Source organism: Schistocerca gregaria, chromosome X, assembly GCF_023897955.1.
Source record: "Schistocerca gregaria isolate iqSchGreg1 chromosome X, iqSchGreg1.2, whole genome shotgun sequence".
Taxonomy (NCBI): domain Eukaryota; kingdom Metazoa; phylum Arthropoda; class Insecta; order Orthoptera; family Acrididae; genus Schistocerca; species Schistocerca gregaria.
In genome coordinates, this window is record NC_064931.1 from 177924526 (window position 1) to 177938898 (window position 14373).

The following is a 14373-nucleotide window of genomic DNA, read 5'->3' on the forward strand; positions in this document are numbered from 1 at the left end:
TCCTTAGTAGGTCAGTTACATTTTCTAAGTACCCTGCCAATAAAACGCCGTCTTTGGTTAGCATTCCCCACAACATTTTATATGTGTTCCTCCCAATTTAAGTTGTTCATAATTGTAATACCTAGGTATGTAGTTGAATTTAGGGCTTTTAGATTAGACTGATATATCGTGTAACTGAAGTTTAACGAGTTCCTTTTAGCACTCATTGGGATGACCTCACACTTTTAGTTATTTAGGGTCAACTGTCACTTTTCGCACCATTCAGATATTTCTTCTAAATCGTTTTGCAGTTTGTTTTGATCTTCTGATGACCTTATTAGTTGATAAACGACAGCGTCATCTGCAAACAATCGAATACGCCTGCTCAGATTGTCTCCCAAATTGTTTATATAGATAAGGAACAGCAAAGGGCCTATAACACTACCTCGGGGAACGCCGGAAATCACTTTTGTTTTACTTGGTGACTTTCCGTCAAATACAACGAACTGTGACCTCAATGACAGGAAATCACAAATCCAGTCACACAACTGGAACGATATTCCATGAGCACGCAATTTCACTGCGAGCCGCTTGTGTGGTACAGAGTCAAAAGCCTTCCGGAAATCCAGAAATACGAAATCGATCTCAAATCCCTTGTCAATAGTACTCAACACTTGATATGAATAAAGAGCTAGTTGTGTTTCACACGAACGATATTTTCTAAACCCATGTTCTAAAATCCTGCTGCATATCGACGTTAACGATATGAGCCTGTAATTTAGTGGATTACTCCTACTAACTTTCTTGAATATTGGTGTGACCTGTGCAACTTTCCAGTCTTTGGGTACGGATCTTTCACCGAACGAACGGTTGTATATGATTGTTAAGCATAGAGCTAATGCATCAGCATACTCCGAAAGGAAGCTAATTGGTATACAGTCTGGACCAAAAGACTTGCTTTTATTAAGTGAATTAAGTTGCTTCACTATTCCGAGGATATTTACTTCTACGTTATTCATGTTGGCATCTGTTCTCGATTCGAATTCTGGAATATTTACTTCGTCTTCTTTTGTGAAGGCATTTCGGAAGGCAGTCTTTAGTGACCCTGCTTTGGCAGCACTGTCTTCTATAGTATCTCCATTGACATCGTACTGTGAAGGCATTGATTGTTTCTTGCCGCTAACATATTTCACATATGACCAGAATCACTTTGGATTTTCTGACAGGTTTCAAGACAAAGTTTCGTTGTGGAAACTGTTATAGGCATGTCGCATTGAAGTCCGCGCTAAATTCCGAGCTCCAGTAAAAGATCGCCAATCTCGGGGATTTTGCGTCAAGTGAATTTTTATGTAATTTTTTGAATAGGTATATTTTTCGATTATTTTTCGAGGATTTGGGGATTACAATATTCAATCTCGCTACGAAAACCTTGTATTCACTAATCCCTGAATCGGTTTTGATTAACTCAGGATTATTTGTTGCTAAGAGGTCAAGTGTGTTTTCACAACCGTTTACTATTCGCATGGGCTCAGGAACTAACTGCTCGAAATAATTTTCAGAGAATGCGTTTAGCACAATTTCTTATGATATTTTATGCATACCTCCCGAATTAAACATGTATTTTCGCCAACAAATCGAGGGTAATTTAAAGTCACCACCAACTATTATCATATGAGTCGGGTACGTGTTTGAAATCAAACTCAAGTGTTGTTTGAACCTTTCAGCAACCGTATCGTCTGAATTGGGAGGTCGGATACTGAACTGTTACGTCTGTCTGCTGTCTGTGTGGCAGAAGAAGGTTTGAGTTCGGTCTGTGAAGATCATTTCTTTCACTAGGGTGGGAGGGAGGCTGGAGGGCAGCTGTTCACACGCCCCTTTCCAATACTATCCCCCTGCAGCCCACACCCACCCCCGGTCACCCTGTCGGGCACGCCCAAGTCTGTTTGTCAACAGTGTGCTGAATTCCCACTTCATTATGCCCACCGCTCCACATTTTAAACACATATGTGTATCCATGTGATGTAATCTTTATCATCGCGCGAGCTCGCAGTGCTTAGCGGCAGACTTCGTAGTGAGTAATCGTAGTGAGTCACCGACGGTGTTGGGTAAACGGAAGATGGTGAGAGCTTAGAAGGCTGCCGTATACGACCGCCAGCATCAAAAGCTAGCAGTTCGACAATTGCAGTTGTGAAACGACTGCTTGAAAGTGAATCAAAGCACTACTTGTAGCCACTATAATTCAAAGTGTCTGGTACCACTTCCTGTGGAAATTCGTCTGGAGGCCCTATTTCATACAGTATCCTGTGCCATACATGTTAACAACGCGAGGCGCAAAACAATAGATCTTTAATTGTGCTTGGAACAGCCTCTCAGCTCGTATGGGCTGAATGCAGCTTCAAGCACCGTTAACGAAGGAAAACGTCCCAAAAAGTGATAATACAAGATCTACAAATTTCTTTATGATTACGTGCTTTGCAATTAAGTTTTAAATTTCATCTAAAATCAAGAAGAGAAGAGACGTAAAGAAAGCAGCTTCAATTAGTCACAGCCAGCAACTATTGCTACAGCTGTAAAAAAATTTTGACTACGAGAGAGTGCTAAAGAAAGCGTCATGCTCTAGAAGCAGTGCAAAAGGTTCAACAACGTTCAAGAGAACTTGAGTTTCATGACGGAGATGTAAAAGGTCGATGTCCTGCCGTTGCTCGACGTCCTCGTCTGTCCAAAGCTTGCAAATTTCTTACAAAGAATAGAAAGTTATTCTCGCAGAGCTATATCATCAAGTTCACAGTGACCTACAGTTGGCATACCAGCGCACTTTCTGAAAACTTTGATAAATAAGGCAAGCTGTTTCGGATATTAGAATCCAGTTCCATCTACACATAGTGTTCAATATAAACGGCTAGAACACACATACGGAAAAATAAGGTCAGAGTTTACCATCTCCACAACATCGAGGTTTTATTCAGAAGCGATGCAAATTAAAGGAGAAGGATGGGAAAGAAGATGCTCCACGACGTTGCTGCAGGAATTTCGGAATCTTCATCTATTAAGTTGGGGTATAAGTTCTCAGCGTTTTCGTTTAACATATTGGTATTCTGGTTGCTATAGGTTCATTTATCGATTGTCATTTTTTATTTGTGGTTCACTGTTGCTGTTTCAGTTTTATATTTTGTCATTTAGAGTTAGTGAGTGGACCTGTGGACGCTCGAAAATGGAGTGCCAATGGAATAAATCGGAATATTTGCGACATGTTCTTCTGTTTGATTTCAGTGGAGGGGTGACAGCAGCGCCAGTGGAGGGGTGACAACAGCAGAGGCAGCCAACCGTGTATGAATATAGTGCCACTGGACATAACACGGCAAGAAAATGGTTTTCTCGTTTTAAGGATAATCGCTTTGACATTAGCGGCTCTCCACATTCAGGAGAACCATCGACCTTTGATGAAGTTCGTTTAATTAATTCACAATGATCGACATCAGTGTAATCATGAACTGGCAAGTGTGATGAGCTGTGATCATTCTCCCATCGTGTGAAATTTTCATGCAATGGGTGAGATTCAAAAATGGGTTATATGTGTACCGCATGATCTAAATCAAAATCGTAGAAATCAGCGTGCATCTCTGCTTGATCGTCATCAGTTGGCTCGTGAAAGGCCTCGACGGTTCCTATCCTGTATCGTTGTTGGTGACGGGAAATGGCGACTTTAAGCTAACATAAGGGGGAAGAAAGGGAATGTTTGAGCCCAGACAAAGCAGTAATTCCCTGTGTGCATCCACAAAAGATAATGTTATACATCTGGTGGAACAGAGACTGTGTGGTGTACTGTGAACTGCTTCCCCAAGGTGTAAACATCACTGCTGACATTTATTGTCAACAACTGAGACGTGTTGCAGATGCACTCCAAGAAAAAAGGCCAGGAAGACTGCACGAAGTGATGCTCCTCCACGATAACGTCCGTCTACATTCTGCTAGGCTGACAAAAAACACTACACAGGAGTTGGGTTGGGAAGTCATTCCGCACACATTTCATTCATCTGATCTCGCGCCCTCAGATTTTCACCTTTTCCGTTCTCTATCGAACAACCTTCAAGGAACTTCCTTTTCGCATGAAAATGTGCTCCGAACATGGCTCGATGAGCTCTTCGCCTCGAAACCACGTGATTTCAACAGTCGCGGAACCGAAATGTTACCACAGCGTTGGCATACTGTGTAACTAGTGACGGAAAATGCCGGGTGATCAAAAAGTCAGAATAAATTTGAAAACTTAATAAACCACGGAATAATGTAGATAGAGAGGTAAAAATTGACACACAAGTTTGGAATGACATGGGGTTTTATTAGAACCGCCCTATATTGCTAGACGCGTGAAAGATCTCTTGTGCTCGTCGTTTGGTGATGATCGTGTGCTCAGCCGCCACTTTCGTCATGCTTGGCCTCCCAGGTCCCCAGACCCCAGTCCGTGCGATTATTGGCTTTGGGGTTACTGAAGTCGCAAGCGTATTGTGATCGACCGACATCTCTAGGGATGCTGAAAGACAACATCCGACGCCAATGCCTCACCACAATTCCGGACATGCTTTACAGTGCTGTTCACAACATTATTCCTCGACTACAGCTATTGTTGAGGAATGATGGTGGACATAACGAGCATTTCCTATAAAGAACATCATCTTTGCTTTGTCTTACTTTGTTATGCTAATTATTGCTATTTTTATCAGATGGAGCGCCATCTGTCGGACAGTTTTTGAACTTTTGTATTTTTTGGTTCTAATAAAACCCCATGTAATTCCATGCATGTGTGTCAATTTGTACCTCTCACTCTACATTATTCCGTGATTAATGCAGTTTTCAAATTTATACTGACTTTTTGATCACACGGTATACTCGTATTATTGATGACTAAAGTCTCTGTTACGTTTATGTGTTGTGTTTATTAAACGTATGGAAAAACGCTACGAACTTATGCACCAGCGTATTATAATGAAGTCTCGATGTGAATACGGGAGTTTTTCTCGACTTTACAGTTGTAAGTAGTCAGCCAGGGGAGAACATCCCCTCGAAACTGGCCACAGAAATGTTTCTGATAGTACATACATCTGTCAGCACTTCTGTTGCCAGCTGAGCAGTACCCTCGTAGAACAGCACTGAACCAAGTGTGGCACACTTTGGCCATCCAGACGCAACACTAGTTCAGCAACAGGTGGCATTACTTTTGAAGTGGTTGAAGCAACCATCCTGAATCCGTCCGAAGTCATGTAGACAAACTATGGAATATCTGGATTAGTACAACCGGATGGGAATTGCTCTAACTGCGACACGGAGGTTCCCAAAATCAGAATAGCTTAAATCATTCCAGCAGAGACACCAATCTGTATTTCAGGCAGAACACAAGCTCTGACGAACGTAAAGTGGGACTGAAAGACCGGCAGGAGGAAACTACTTCTCTATATATGGTGACGCAGATGCCGGCGGAACGCTTATCGCGTCAGCGTGAATCACTGAACGCATGTATAAGGACGGCGAAATGCGTCAGTTGCCGTGTAGATTTTTATCAAGGTATTGTCTTATCACTGATAGCGTTGCCAATAATCGGATACGCTTAAGCTCTGCAGAGCTTCCGTTGTGTGGTAACAGCGGATAAGCTTAACATCATAGTCATAGAACTGGGCGTTGGAAAGGCAGAACTCTTCCAAAGCTTTTAGTTACTGAACAACGTAATGCAAGTATTAATGAAACATGGTTGTGTCATTTTACATTGTTGCAAGAAAACTATATTCTTAAAAAAAGTTTCTTCTGTAATTGACTGTATAAAGAAAAGTGCGTGAGTAAATGTCAGACCGCTTATCCAAAGGTTTGAAGTTCGGAAGAAGGATACCTTCTGGCACATAACAAAACTTTCACCTCTACTATAATCTTAGCATGTGAATAAAGCCAAATTGCACCGTGGCTTGAATTCTAAGTTAACTACGTACAGGAACGTACCTACAGCTTTTGCACGGGGAGGGGGGAGGTGTGAGGGGCCCAACACTATCACACTGGAATCGAGTTTTGAAAAGTTATTATTGACAGAATGCTGTCGGCTTTTAAATTAACGTTCATTTAGAATAGAGAAAGTGGCGACAATGAAATCAAATTATTCTGCATTGTCATTCTTGTCTTAACGATTTTACACTCCTGGAAATGGGAAAAAGAACACATTGACACCGGTGTGTCAGACCCACCATACTTGCTCCGGACACTGCGAGAGGGCTGTACAAGAAATGATCACACGCACGGCACAGCGGACACACCAGGAACCGCGGTGTTGGTCGTCGAATGGCGCTAGCTGCGCAGCATTTGTTCACCGCCGCCGTCAGAGTCAGCCAGTTTGCCGTGGCATACAGAGCTCCATCGCAGTCTTTAACACTGGTAGCATGCCGCGACAGCGTGGACGTGAACCGTACGTGCAGTTGACGGACTTTGAGCGAGGGCGTATAGTGGGCATGCGGGAGGCCGGATGGACGTACCGCCGAATTGCTCAACACGTGGGGCGTGAGGTCTCCACAGTACATCGATGTTGTCGCCAGTGGTCGGCGGAAGGTGCACGTGCCCGTCGACCTGCGACCGGACCGCAGCGACGCACGGATGCACGCCAAGACCGTAGGATCCTATGCAGTGCTGTAGGGGACCGCACCGCCACTTCCCAGCAAATTAGGGATACTGTTGCTCCTGGGGTATCGGCGAGGACCATTCGCAACCGTCTCCATGAAGCTGGGCTACGGTCCCACACACCGTTAGGCCGTCTTCCGCTCACGCCCCAACATCGTGCAGCCCGCCTCTAGTGGTGTCGTGACAGGCGTGAATGGAGGGACGAATGGAGACGTGTCGTCTTCAGCGATGAGAGTCGCTTCTGCCTTGGTGTCAATGATGGTCGTATGCGTGTTTGGCACCGTGCAGGTGAGCGCCACAATCAGGACTGCATACGACCGAGGCACACAGGGCCAACACCCGGCATCATGGTGTAGGGAGCGATCTCCTACACTGGCCGTACACCTCTGGTGATCGTCGAGGGGACACTGAGTAGTGCACGGTACATCCAAACCGTCATCGAACCCATCGTTCTACCATTCCTAGACCGGCAAGGGACCTTGCTGTTCCAACAGGACAATGCACGTCCGCATGTATCCCGTGCCACCCAACGTGCTCTAGAAGGTGTAAGTCAACTACCCTGGCCAGCAAGATCTCCGGATCTGTCCCCCATTGAGCATGTTTGGGACTAGATGAAGCGTCGTCTCACGCGGTCTGCACGTCCAGCACGAACGCTGGTCCAACTGACGCGCCGGGTGGAAATGGCATGGCTAGCCGTTCCACAGGACTACATCCAGCATCTCTACGATCGTCTCCATGGGAGAATAGCAGCCTGCATTGCTGCGAAAGGTGGATATACACTGTACTAGTGCCGACATTGTGCATGCTCTGTTGCCTGTGTCTATGTGCCTGTGGTTCTGCCAGTGTGATCATGTGATGTATCTGACCCCAGGAATGTGTCAATAAAGTTTCCCCTTCCTGGGACAATGAATTCACGGTGTTCTTATTTCAATTTCCAGGAGTGTATCTCATAGCACAGTTTGGTCAAGTAATCCAAGCTAGTCAGTTTATCACTGTTGTGTTTAAGGTATAAAGCTTGTCCGCTTCATAGTTTTTTTTTTTTTAACACGACTCTTTTAACAACTAAACACACAAACGCACAGTTTAAGCTGGCTAAACACACGACGCCCAAAACTTCATCACTCTAATTGTGACTGCCCAAGGGGAAGCGGCAGAACACACTGAATTGATTCCGTTCAGTGTTGCCAGCCAAAAATAAATTAATTCCGCTACGAGCACATCCAAATTCCACTACAGTTTCAAATGTAATTTATGATATAGTCTACATAACTCCTGACGATATACAGGAAAAATAAATAATTTAAGCTATAAACAAATATATTCCATAGCTTTCCAGCTGGGGCATTTAGCTACCAGCGACAGCTAGGACGACAGTGTCCAGTGATGGACCTGAATATCGTCCCTCATTCAAATAGTTTCTGTTAATATAGTAACTGTAGTTTGATGCGACATGTAATTTTCCTCTTTATATGGAATCTGAACTGGCTAAGGTTTCAAATGGCTCTGAGCACTAATGGACTTTACATCTATGGTCATCACCCCTAGAACTTAGAACTACTTAAACCTAACTAACCTAAGGACATCACACAAGACCCAGTAATCACGAGGCAGGGAAAATCCCTAACTCCGCCGGGAATCGAACCCGAAACCCCGTGCTCGGGAAGCTTGAACGCTACCGCGAGACCACGAGCTGCGGACCAACTGGCTAAGGCGTACGGAATAAATTTACAAGTTATTGTTTAAACACTGTGTGTGTGAAACGTTTCAATGTTTATTAAAATCACAGTGAAATGTATGAATTTGTTGACGCAGCAATATTTTGATCACCTTCAGTTCTCAGATAATAATTGATACGTTTTTCAGACTTACCGAACTGTTTCTCCATAACTGTGTATGAAGTATAATAATGATCAATAACGGTTCTTGTTTTGGATGTCTCGTCATACTTTCAACAAGTCACTTAACGTTTCTGCGAGTAGCTTAAGAAGTCTGCTAGTTTTAATGTCTGTCATCATGGAGAAAGACTGTTCGGCATCTGCATTCCCGTGCATATATTACATGTTTTGTACTTGGCAGTGAAAATTTACGAGGGTTTTACATTTCACCAAAGAAAGTTGAATTCCGCTACATTTTTAACAATTTCAGAATTTCGCCGCTACGCTACGAAGGCCAAAAAACTCCAATATGTGTAGCGGAATTCCGCTACGGTTGGCAAGATTGCACTCACTTCCGTTGCACACATAGTGAGGGTGGAGGTAGACACCCCGCCACAGGGCACAGCTATTTTTTGCAGCCTCATTCCTCCATGGCTTTGTCACTACGTCAACCAAGCGCAGTGCGCATCTATTTTGTGGCACGGGGTTTCAAAAGATAGTATTCTTCTAATATTGACGTATTTTGTTTAAACTAAGGAAAAGGGACGCGGGGGTCCGGACCCCCGTGGAACCCCCCCCCCCCCCCCTTATATATGTCCGTGACTACATATATCCATTCCCCAGGCACAGGGAGGCTTGCACGTATCATGCCAGGACCATGCATTTGAAAACACAGCAGCGTATACACGAATCTTCATGTTCAGGATAGCTTTAAATTTTAATTATGATTATTTCAGGTATTGTGTTAAAAACTAGGATTAACCGGACATACCACACGTTTACTTCAACCGTCTGGAATAATCAAGTGTTCCTAGATTTAGGAGACATATGAGACGTACTGGAAAGCAGTGCCTCAGAGTTTTTATGCAAAAAACTAATATGTTACTAACATTCTGCATCTTTCTTCTTCATGTCTTAATCCATTTCTCAACATAGTCACCCTGGAGACTAACATATTTATCCCAACGAGAGACGAGTTTGTTGATAGCATCACTGTAGAATGTTTGACATTTTTGACGGAACTACCACCTCACATCTACTTGCATCACTTCGTCACTATCAAGTGTAGGTCTCGAAGCTGTTCTTTAAGCGTTGGAAACAGATGAAAATCGGGTGGAACCAAGTATGGAGGATGAGCGATGACAGTAAATCCAAAGAGTCGGCTTGTAGATGTCGCAGCGCTCGTGCATGTTTTGGCATTATCATGCTGAAGAAGAGGATATTCCATTTGTGGACGAGCTCTTCGAATTAGAAACTCGATTACAGCACGCAATTTCTCACCCACCGACGTAATTACGTTGTACACCGCCATGTTACACGCTAAAATTAGGTTTCTAGCGGCGGAGGACTGCAGATATGTAGACATGAAGAATAAAAGATCTAGCATGTCAATGACTTTTGTTTTATTTAAAAAGCTTTAAGAGTTTTCAAATAAAGAATTCGGAGGCTCTACTTTTCAGCTCGCAGTCGTAGTTGAAGCTTCCTCGTAAATGTTCACTAGAAAAAAATTGTCATCTAATTGTCTTCTTGTAGTATTACATACACATTCGAGGGGATGATGACAGTAATAAACCGCCGTAAACCTGAAGGAGGAATGATCATATAATTCATAGACAAACGACGATCAACATCCTACCCACTATATCAAGACAAGCTACAATTGATCTTATAGGACTGACGAAATCACAGTAAAAAGCTCCTTTCGTGTCAAATTATAGTACAATGTCGTTTACATGTCTCTTTATAGCTGAAAAAAGTACTAGGAATAAAAGCTGTTGCTGTAAGACTCAAAATGATGCTTGAAATAATTTTTAGATAATCATAAATTTTAGTTTTGAGCAGTAAGGTTTGAGCTGTTTAAACTATCCGCTTTATTAGGGAAGTAGACTTAAAAAGTTATATTTGCCCAAGGTCTGGGAAGCTATGACTCACTCTGCTGTCGTGGTACCGCTGTTATTGTTCTCATACAGCAGTTTAAAACGAACTTATTCCTTAATTATTCTCAAAACTTGGTGCCACTTTTCATCATTGATGATCAGAACCAAGGACACAACCTGCACAGAATGAAAACTAGACAAAAAAAATTCTTGATAATCTAGCGATAACTATTTCCTTTGCTGTTGCGTTTCAGTACTAAATACCGAACCCGACCCTTACTTCGACAGATTATTAACTATGGACATGCTACTCAATCTTGTATAATCACAATCAAAACTAGGCACACAGGGGAAATTGACTGCTACGATTCACACGCAATCCCGAGTAGCAACAGCCACTCTCTATGGGACTAACAGTGGGTGATTTACTGAGCCAGTCGAGATGCAGTTGTGTGTCTGAGTGTCTATCAGACCAGGAACGTACTCGTATGTGTGCAGATCTGTGAACAAGGCAGTTGTCATCATGGAAGACGAGAATCTCCACAGCGTACACATCATGAATTTGTAGGAGAAAGGGAAACACTTTGTCATCGAGAATGTACAAGAGTCGTTGAATAAGTAATGCAACACATTGTTTTTCTGAAAGCAGGTTGGTTTTATTCAGGATTCCAATACACCATATCATTCCGCATTCTTCTCGCTACAAAACCCTATTTTGTAACATCAACTCCGTTCAATGCGACGGCCTTACGTCACCTTACTGGGATGTATGTCCGCATGGTACCAAAGTTTTGCTTCATCAATAGCCTCCCATCAACCACCTGCTGCTTTACGTGAAGTGCATACTTTATTGGGCCAAAACGATGAAAGTCGGCAGGTGCGAGATCTGGGCTGTTCAAATGGTTCAAATGGCTCTGAGCACTATGCGACTTAACTTCTGAGGCCATCAGTCGCCTAGAACTTAGAACTAATTAAACCTAACTAACCTAAGGACACCACACACAACCATGCCCGAGGCAGGTTACGAACCCTGCGACCGGAGCGGTCACTCGGCTCCAGACTGTAGCGCCTAGAACCGCACGGCCACTGCGGCCGGCCTGGGCTGTAGGGTGGATGAGGAAGAACAGTCTAATGAAGCGTTGTGAGCTACTCTCTTGTTCGCAGACTTGTGTGAGGCCTTGCGTTGTTATGGAGAAGAAGTTCTTTTGCATTTCGGTGGCTACGAACACGCTGGAGTCGTTTCTTCAGTTTCCTGAGGGTAGCCCAATACACTTCAGAGTCGATCGTTGCACCATGAGAGTGGACATAAAACAGCATAACCTCTTCAGAGTCCCCGAAGACCGCCGCCACGACTTTACCGGCTGAGGGTGCAGCCTTGAACTTTTTCTTCTGAAGAAACATGGCGTGAGACCACGCCACGGATTACTGTCTTGTTTCCGGTTCGAAGTGATGAACCCATGTTTCATCGCCTGTGATGACGTTCGACAAAAAAATTGTCACTATCCTACGTTACTGTTCGTGGTTTTCTATTAGGCAGCGAGGAACCAAGCGGGCAGACACGTTTGAGTACCATAACTGATGGACGAGCGTGTCAGTACTACCAACAGAGACGTCTAGTTGTCCAGCGAGATGTTTGTGATCCGTCCATCCCCGCGAATGAGTGTCCGCACGTTCCAACATTGCAGAAGTCACAGCTGTATGTGGCCAGCCGGCACGCGGGTGATCGGATAGGTTTGCGCGACCTTATTGCGATGATGACAGACGCCTCGTCGGCATGTGTGGCCGAGCTGTTCTAGGCGCTTCAATCTGGAACCGCGCGACCACTACGGTCGCAGGTTTGAATCCTGCCTGAATGACAGCTCTCTGCTTGAAACGCACCTCCGTTGTAGTTGTTGTGGTCTTCAGTCCTGAGACTGGTTTGATGCTGCTCTCCATGCTACTCTATCCTGTGCAAGCTTCTTCATCTCCCAGTACCCACTGCAGCCTACATCCTTCTGAATCTGCTTAGTGTATTCATCTCTAGGTCTCCCTCTACGATTTTTAACCTCCACGCTGCCCACCAGTAGTAAATTGGTGATCCCTGGATGCCTCAGAACATGTCCTACCAAACAATCCCTTCTTCTGGTCAAATTGTGCCACAAACTCCTCATCTCCCCAGTTCTATTCAATACCTCCTCGTTAGTTATGTGATCTACCCATCTAATCCTCATCATTCTTCTGTAGCACCACATTTCGAAAGCTTCTATTCTCTTCTTGTCTAAACTATTTATCGCCCATGTTTCACTTCCATACATGGCTACACTCCATACAAATACTTTTAGAAACGACTTCCTGACACTTAAATCTATACTCGATGGTAACAAAGTTACAAATGCTATTTTAAAGGCTACGTATAGCACCACCACTTACCGGAACTTAATGAAATTATAGGGGCTCAAGTGGGAATATTCCACGATGTTCCAGAACAAATTCCGCACTTTGCAACTGCAACTGGCAGAGAAAGGAAGTGTTGCATCATTTATTGAACGCCTCTTGTAGAAATTAAAATCTTATTTCTTGTTCACGATAATTTGAATGATTACGAAAAACGCCACCAGAAATCAGAGAACCATCTCTGGACCGAACGACACCTTCCAATCACTGTGAATTAAACGCCTTATTGAGTAATGGAAGCACTCGGCGCCTTATATGTTGTGATAAGGGGCAAAAACGTGACTTGTCGAACTAAACAACACCCCTTTTGTGTTGTTTGGCCTACTGAAAATGGCAGCTTTACGTGCCACCGTGAGAGAATTCCTTTTGCAAGATATACGACTCCAAATGTCCACTGCATGCAGTTACCTCAGAAACTGGTTAAGATAGACCTGAATTCACTGACAGCAGCAGTTTAAACTGTACGGACAGTTCCAGACGTACAATCATTTAAAGAGACTTTCTAGGCTTCATACTGAGGAATACTCAAGTCACATACTGATAGTGAGTGATAATTTTACGATGTCGAACAAGTATTGGAAGCCCCCTGCATTTCCTGTAAATAGTTGAAACTCACTTTCTTGCGAAATTGTACATTTTATAATGAAACCTTTGAGCAGCCCGAGTAGTGACTAACACACGAGAAATCTATCTTAAGCCGGCCGTTGTGGCCGAGCGGTTCTAGGCGCTTCAGTCTGGAACCACGCGACCGCTACAGTCGCAGGTTCGAATCCTGCCTCGGGCATGGATGTGTGTGATGTCCTTAGGTTAGTTAGGTTTAAGTAGTTCTAAGTTCTAGGGGACTGATGACCTCAAATGTTAAGTCCAATAGTGCTCAGAGCCATTTGAACCATTTGAGCCAAATCTATCTTAGACTTCCTGTGCAAAGATAGATTTCCATAGATTTCAACAAGGTAGCTTGAGTAGAGCACAGAACTAGCGACCTAAAGGGCTAACATAAATATTATGGTGAATAACACCCAGAAATGGTTTCGGGAAACTGACAGAAAAGATGTCTGGTTGATCGCAGAAATAATTGCGAGTATCAATTTTTGCTCATTATTTCGATGTCCAGTGACGTCCTAAACTATCTTTCTAAGTTATGAAGCTTCAGTTACACTGTTTGACAAAAAACTGAAGTACCAAGCAGACATGGTCGGATGTCAGTGTAACTTCGTACACGTACACACCATCGGCAGGGATGTAAATGATTAGATTTGAAACTGTCTGTGACAGGTAGAACGGCCACCAGAGTATATTAGTATTGTTCGTGTTTAATGTTGTTACCAGATAGCTGGTGGGAGCATGCCGTGACCAGATTTGTAGAGCATTCGGATATGACAGTGTCTCAATGCAGGAGTAGATAGGGGCGAGAGGGCAGGCAGGCATACTCGTCGTCAACGTTCCGATTGGCGACGTCTGACCACCACAAGGAAGGGTCGCCGTACACATTGAAATCCGTTCACATCTGCACCTGCGATTCGAGAACAAGTAATGGACTTCTTGCAACGTTCTGTGCCTGC